The sequence below is a fragment of the Nansenia antarctica genome (genome assembly GCF_963989245.1).
Source record: "Nansenia antarctica genome assembly, chromosome: 10".
NCBI lineage: Eukaryota > Metazoa > Chordata > Actinopteri > Argentiniformes > Microstomatidae > Nansenia > Nansenia antarctica.
This window is the reverse complement of record NC_137680.1, coordinates 19,523,577-19,532,257: the sequence shown is the minus strand read 5'-3', so window position 1 is coordinate 19,532,257 and position 8,681 is coordinate 19,523,577.

The following is an 8,681-nucleotide window of genomic DNA, read 5'->3' as shown; positions in this document are numbered from 1 at the left end:
AAGTCAAGACAGGTTTCCTACCTTCCTCCTTATAATCTTATCATTTGTATAATTATTTTATTCATTTCAAAGAGTGTTCATTTGATTAATTATTTTGATCAAGACAAGCTGAATTGCTATTTGCCCTTTCCTGCTGAAATTCTCAATAAATTCCTGAAATCTGAAATTAAAGAGACAACAATCTCGACAGTCCCTTCTTCCAGCCTCCACCTGCTCGGTTGCTCTGTATTTAACTACGGTGAGAAGTTATATGTTATATAGCTATATAAGATGTGTATATATAAGTTATATACTATATACTATACATGATAAAGCTACACCTTAACTGTCCTTCTAAAGACTTCTTCACCCCCTCTACCATCAACTCTCTACAACATTGAAAATTCTTTGATTATTGAACAACTTTACATTTTCTAAATATTGCGATACTAATAAATTATTTCATTACCAAAATGAACAAAATGTACTCTGCTATGTCTCAATGCCTTTTACTGTGTCAGTGATCAGAATATCAACAGTGTTGTACGGTACAAAGACATGATAGCTGTGCATTTTGTACATTTGGATTAAATACCACTGGCTGTGATCAATTCTCAAACTGTCTTCAGAGGCCAAAACATCTCTGTTCTTATAGATCTGTGTCAAATGATTTTTCTTATCTTTAGGGTCTCCCATTAATGAAATTGTTGTAAATGTTTATTTTGGGGGAAATGTTTTTTTGGTTGTTCTTTATAACTACCCCAATCCCTGAAAAATAGCTAAATTAGACCAGGCCGAATATGGGAAAGGTGACAAAAAAGCCCATAACTTGAGAAGGATCACTCTTTTCCTCTTCAGATTTGCTGAGGTATGAACCAGGTGGCTGTCCTACATCACCAAATAGTCAGCCAACTATTTACCTAAATAAATACTGAATTATAGTCTTAGCTTTAGTTTAGACGGAAATTGCACTTTTTGGTGATAGGAACATAGGACTCCATCACTTTTCTCTCATTTATCAGAACAACTGAAATCCCTAAAAGATTTACCATTACTGAATTGTCTAAGGTGCTATAGTGATATAAGTGATATAATTAAATTAATTAAAGTGTCCTATGCTATCAAGTTTAATAATTTATATATGTTAATATATCCTACGGTATGTCATTGCATAGTGTATATTACAAATACACATGCCACAGGTAGGCTATAAAAACCCTACCAAGTGTCTATTTACAATCCTAAATCCAGTTCAACATGAAAGTGGCCTTGTGTAACCTTAGGTGTCAACAACAAGACAGTGAAAGTATGTAACTTCCAGTAAGCACATTTCAGAGGTAATAAAAATATGACCTTTGTGTTAAAATAATATGTTGGCGACTGGAATGGTCGTATGGTGTCAACATGTTCAAAGCAAATACCTCTTCCATGTGCAGGAACAACACAGGTGTTGTTGTAGCGCCTTTCATACACGGATGCAACTTGAAAAACAAGTTTGAAAAACAAGATTACCTAGATTTCTTTTGTTATGCTTGTTATAAAGAAAATGTCACGACCATAGGGCAGAACCCAGAAGCAGACAACAGAGAACAGGTAGTACAACAATAATAGTGATTTATTGTTCATTCATTCATTCAAACCTTTATTTAAACTCGTAAGTTACTGAGATTGCCCTCATTTACAGTAGCAACGAGTGAATAAAAGAGAACCAACAATATAAGTCATAAACAGAATAGAAATTAAACCAAAATATAAAACAAACAAAAAACATTACTAAGAAATGTACAACATAATTTAAAAACAGTTACAAGAAGTGACACAGAGGGGAAAAACCAAGTTCTTAAAATCATTGAGTGATGGGAGAGTGACCAGTTTCAGAGAATTCTGAATAGAGTTCCAAGTACGGTATTAGCAGCATCATAAGCGTAGGCTGTCCTACCCAGCTTAGTAGACATTTGAGGGACCATACAAACCAACCACTCGCTGGAGCGTGTTTGATAGGAAGAAACATTCCAGTCCAACAGGGAAGTGATATAGTAGGGGAGTTTGCCTGAAATCCCCTTAAATATGACATGATACCAGTGATAATCTCGGCGGGCTGCGAGAGATGTCCAGCCAACCGTATCATATAAGACACAGTGGTGAGTGTTATATTTGTCTTGAGTGATGAATCTGAGTGCAGAGTGGTATACCGAATCCAGAGCCTTTAAGGTAGTGACAGCCGTGTGACGATAGATCACGTCTCCATAGTCCAGTACAGACATAAAAACAGATTCAATTACTCTCTTTCTACAGCTCGGCGGGAAGTTACTGCGATTTCTGTAGAGAAAGCCAATCTTCTGACGTAGTTTGGAGGACAAGATATCAACATGATGTTTAAAAGTTAATTTTTCATCAATCCATAAACCAAGGTACTTATACTCCTTGACTCGCTCTAGTATGGAGCCATTTGATAAGGAAATTTGGAAGCTATTAACATCAATATTTCTAGACTTAGTAAAAAACATGACTTTTGTTTTGCTAGCATTTAAAACCAATTTAAGTTCTTTAAACGCCCTTTGAAGATGATCAAAAGCTTGTTGCAATTTCAGATTTGCTGACTCAAGAGAATCCGCAGTACAATAGATTATCGTATCATCCGCGTAAAGGTGAGCCTTACATGAGTCGTCCAGAGCAGTTAAAATATTGTTAATATAGATTGTAAAAAGAACCGGACCCAATATTGAACCCTGCGGAACACCCTTAGTAAGGGGCAGGAACTCAGACCGGACAGTACCAACACTTACACACTGGCGCCTATCAGAAAAGTAATTAAGGAAAAAGTTGAGAGAAGTGTTATCCAAGCCTAAGCTAGCTAGACAATGCAGAAGTAGAGAATGATCTACTGCAGGGGTCGGCAATAGGCGGCCCGCGGGCCATTGCTGGCCCATCACCAATAATATTTGGCCCAGCAGAATATTTGGAGAATCCACTTTTTTTTTTTTTTTTTTTCTTTCTTTTTTTTTTACAATATCCGACCGACAGTCCCACATATAGCGCCTATAATGTCCGAATAGAGAATCTACCTCCACCTGAATAATGCTTATTGTACTTTTATCCATGTTGAGAGTGAATGACACAGGGACAGACAATCAGGCAGCGGGGTGCACCGAAGCGCACTGACGCTGAACCCCTCATAGTGAATCATAAGTAGGTGGACAACGTGTAGTGCTGAAATAGCCGTGTGTGGTTTGAAAAAAATAACACCAGCTCAGTAAATAATTCAAACGTCATGTTTACGTATATGTGACTGCAACACACATATGAACAGTAACAAAGCAAATTCAGTTTAATATTCTGAAAAACATTGACAACAAAATCGGTGAAAAAAAGAAAAGAAAGAAAAGTAATCCGCTTATGCGAGGGGTGGTGGTGCATAGGCCTATGCTCCTGAAACGACAGAGCAAACACGCTATTAGGGATAATAATTACAATGAGCCATTCATTCAAAATATACAAAATACAATTAGGTTATTAAATACAATAACGACAGGCTTGGTACTTACTTAATGTGAAAAGTGGCATCTCCCATCGGTCAGTATTTGCTTGATATCTGGTTATATGGTCGTCACTTTAATCCGCAGGCAGTTCTCAAGTTTTTTTTTGCATCAATCGATTCCTCTCGTGCGTCTTTATCACATTCATTGAGGAAAAGGACGACTCGCATGTATAGAAAGGGAACATTGTGAGCACGGAAGATGTGAGTCTCACAACGGCTTTGCGTTGATGAAACCAGGTAGGATGAACATTATAGTTCGCTGTCCATTCCTCTTTAAATGCCCTGTTTTCACCGTCAACTTTCCTCTTTACACCTTTGGAGAGTGACATGATGTTTCTCTTGCTAGTTAGCAGGTTAAATGTTTAGCTAACTTCACCCGGCAGGCAAACAACCAATCCAATAATAATGTGATCTTGTCTGGGAGGAGGGGGGAATCATTCAGAATGAAAGTATGTTAAATAATTATTAGAATAAGCTAGGCTGCGCTACATCGTCAGTCCACACATTTATTATTCAAAACTATGGAAAAGGGTGAAACTACGTTTCAACGTTGTTGAGAATCACAACACAAACTTGCTAGTCAAGCCAAAATACTGCAACGTAATGGATTGGACTGCTACCTAGTTAACTACAACACTACTTTACATTGTTACCTAGTTAACTACAACACTACTTTACATTGTTACCTAGTTAACTACAACACTACTTTACATTGTTACCTAGTTAACTACAACACTACTTTACATTGTTACCTAGTTAACTACAACACTACTTTACATTGTTACCTAGTTAACTAGAACACTACTTTACATTGTTACCTAGTTAACTAGAACACTGCTTTACATTGTTACCTAGTTAACTACAACACTACTTTACATTGTTACCTAGTTAACTACAACACTACTTTACATTGTTACCTAGTTAACTACAACACTACTTTACATTGTTACCTAGTTACCTAGAACACTACTTTACATTGTTACCTAGTTAACTACAACACTACTTTACATTGTTACCTAGTTAACTACAACACTACTTTACATTGTTAGCAGGCTCACAAAACAAGCTGTGTTAGTTGACTAGCGATGTGTACATTTTTCGAAAGAAAAGTCAAAGCATTAGAATGTGTCACATTTTTTAACAATCAATTACTTATGAATGAATTAATGGAATGAATGAATGGTCTTTATTGTCATTGCTACAGTACAGGTACCAAACAACGAAATTTAGGAGGGGTGGCTCCCCTGGTGTTAGGGAAAAAAAAAAAAAAATAATTCGGGCCCGCTATCTAGTGGCTCAAAAAAAATTTGGCCCGAGGCCAAACCTAATTGCCGACCCCTGATCTACTGTATCAAAGGCCTTAGACAGGTCAATGAACAGGGCTGCACAGTGTTTTTCCTGATCCAACGCTGTAACAATATCATTTACAACCAGAGTGGCAGCTGAGATTGTACTATGCTGGGCCCTGAAACCTGATTGAAATGGACTGAGCACAGAGAAGGTAGAAAGAAAGGATTTCACTTGGACATTTACTAATGACTCCAGCACTTTTGCTAAACAACATAAACGAGAGATTGGTCTGTAATTGTCCACATTATCCCTGTCACCTCCTTTGTGTAATGGCATCACCCTAGCGGACTTCCACTCAAGGGGGAGTTTCCCTTCAGAAACAGTGAGGTTTAAAATGTAAGTCAACTGTTGAACTATAACTGGGGCAGCTAATTTAATGAAGAAGGCCTCTAGGTCATCCTCACCAGTAGTACACTTCCGGTTAATAGACTGAAGTGCCCCAAGAACTTCCTCGTGCGTAAACGGAAGAAAAGAAAAGTTTGAGCGGGGAGAGGCTGTAGATCATCGTTTCTCAACGGGGGCGGTACAGCCCCCCAGGGGCGTTCAGACAACATCGGGGGGCGCTGGAACAGATATTTTTAAATGGGGGGCGTTGAGGTGTTCTTGGGGGGCGTTCGCGCATTAAGTATTTTTCTCATGAAAAACAGCTGTGTTATTACGGGCACATTCGTAAATGCACGAACGCTGAATGTCGATGCACGATGAATGGTCAGTTCGCTCAGACAAATCGTGTTTCGGTCGACTGTTCGACCCTGCTGGCTGGCTGTCCCGCCCTAATGCGAGCCACGGCCGCTGCTATTGGTTGATAGAACGACATGTAGAAATGTGATTGGCTGAGCGGGAAGCCTTTTCTAAAAAGCTGCTAGTTTTGTTGCAGTGCGCCGTAGAGCCCTACACGTGCCCATCTCTGAGCGCTCTGAACTTGGCCGGGCTCTGACGCAGACACAAAAAATAAAAGTGAGAGTGTCATCAAGAAGATGAAGAAGCTAAAAACTCAGCTAGCAAAGGCAGAGCTTTTGATAGTTTCCAATGTGTCTGGGTAAGCTGCATTGTAGAAGAATCTTGACAGTTCATGTACAGTGCAGAAATTGCAATACTATGCTACGATAGAAAGAACCCCGGTTCATCCCATCTGTAACATCATGTTGACCAATGCCCAACTTCTATGAGTGTTTTCCTTGTAGGCTATGCTTGAGTGACATATGTTTCAGTTTGTGGGCTCATTGTAATTGTTGCGTTCGCTTTGTTCGCTTCCTTTCAATACAGCTTATTTAATTTAGTTAAAATGAGTGCTAATACCATACCACCATACCAGAACATCACAGCAGGAACAACCTATCTCAAAAAAGCGATCGTATTGTAATAAACCAGTCCTGAAAGCTCTCTGTCGCTTACCAATAATCTAACCTGGAGAAATCAGCTACGATTGTCCCCTCCCCTCGCAGGTTCATCACAGTATATTACATAAATGTATTACTGTTAAGTGTTGTTGTGGATGTTATCCCTAGTGCCATTCTGAGGTTAGCATTGCGATGTGTTTGCAAACTAAAATACGATCGCTTTTTTGTGATATGTTGCTCCTCTTGTGATGTCCTGGAAACGAACGCATCAGCTGCAGCGTCTTTTGTATTGATCAGCTGTCAGCTGTGTTATTACGGGTACGTTCGTAAATGCACAAACGGTCAGTTCGCTCGGACAAAACCGTGTTTTCAGTCAGAGCGCCCATCTCTGAGCGCTCCCAGAGCGCAGAGCTCTGAACTTTGAACTTTGTTTTGATATGAGAAATTCGAAGTGGTCAGTTTATGAAAATAATACCATAGAATACTAAATAAAATATTAAAATAATAGCCCCCTAGCGTTTGCCGCCATATTGTGACCCCCCCCCCCCCCCCCAAAGTCCAATCAAAAATGAATAAATATTAGCATCATAAAACAGCAATTTGGAGAAATGCAACACCAGCACACTTAAAAAAAAACTAACAATGTTAGTTGTAATGTACAGTTCTGCAGCCTACTGTTTGTTCTGCATCGGACATGTGTGAAATTGCTGCTGTTCCGTAGCAGTCTGTTTGTATTCTCTGATGTTGTTTAACACTCAGAAACAGCATTTTTATTCACATTCACATGGCTTTTCTGCTCTCTGGTAAACTAATGATAATGATATTCCAACTGCCCAGTTAAATCCAATCTATTATTTGGCATTCAGTGACATGCTTTTTAAATTATATAACACAGAATATTAGTCAACATTAATATTTAGGGAAGAAAATAAGCCTACTTTTTTTGATGGGGGGGCGGTAAGAGGCCTGGATAATGGACAGGGGGGCACTGGCCCAAAAAAGGTTGAGAACCACTGCTGTAGATGGTTTAAACACTGAAGAGTGGGTAGCAACTGTTGCAGCAGGATTGGACCCAGTATTAATCCTGTCGAACAGATGTCCTGCCTCAGCAAAGTGCCTGTTAAAAGCCAGACAGATTTCATTCTGATCAAAGATCTCGTTATTTTAATTTGTGCGGGAAGGGAGTTGGAGAATTGTTTCTTGTTTATGTTTACTGCTTTCCAAAATTTAGAGGGATTAGAATGCGCGTTTGTAACTAGATCTAGGAAATAGTAGGGTAATATTGTAGGGTTGGGGTGTTAGGGGAAGCAGGCTGGAGGTAGGTAGAACAGGCAGGGGGTCAGGCAGGCGGAGTGGTCGGTAGACAGGCTGGGGATCAGGCAGGCGGAGTGGTCGGCAGACAGGCAGGGGGTCAGGCAGGAGGAATAGTATTAGGCAGGCAGGGATCAGGCAGGGAGCAGGGTAGTCAGGCAGGCAGGAGGTCGGCAGGCAGGGAATCCTTAAACGGGGAACAGGGAGAATAGGGTTAGGCTAGGGCAGGGGTCGGCAATTAGGTTTGGCCTCGGGCCAAATTTTTTTTGAGCCACTAGATAGCGGGCCCGAATTTTTTTTTTTTTTTTTTTTTTTTTTTTCCCTAACACCAGGGGAGCCACCCCTCCTAAATTTCGTTGTTTGGTACCTGTACTGTAGCAATGACAATAAAGACCATTCATTCATTCCATTAATTCATTCATAAGTAATTGATTGTTAAAAAATGTGACACATTCTAATGCTTTGACTTTTCTTTCGAAAAATGTACACATCGCTAGTCAACTAACACAGCTTGTTTTGTGAGCCTGCTAACAATGTAAAGTAGTGTTGTAGTTAACTAGGTAACAATGTAAAGTAGTGTTGTAGTTAACTAGGTAACAATGTAAAGTAGTGTTCTAGGTAACTAGGTAACAATGTAAAGTAGTGTTGTAGTTAACTAGGTAACAATGTAAAGTAGTGTTGTAGTTAACTAGGTAACAATGTAAAGTAGTGTTGTAGTTAACTAGGTAACAATGTAAAGCAGTGTTCTAGTTAACTAGGTAACAATGTAAAGTAGTGTTCTAGTTAACTAGGTAACAATGTAAAGTAGTGTTGTAGTTAACTAGGTAACAATGTAAAGTAGTGTTGTAGTTAACTAGGTAACAATGTAAAGTAGTGTTGTAGTTAACTAGGTAACAATGTAAAGTAGTGTTGTAGTTAACTAGGTAACAATGTAAAGTAGTGTTGTAGTTAACTAGGTAGCAGTCCAATCCATTACGTTGCAGTATTTTGGCTTGACTAGCAAGTTTGTGTTGTGATTCTCAACAACGTTGAAACGTAGTTTCACCCTTTTCCATAGTTTTGAATAATAAATGTGTGGACTGACGATGTAGCGCAGCCTAGCTTATTCTAATAATTATTTAACATACTTTCATTCTGAATGATTCCCCCCTCCTCCCAGACAA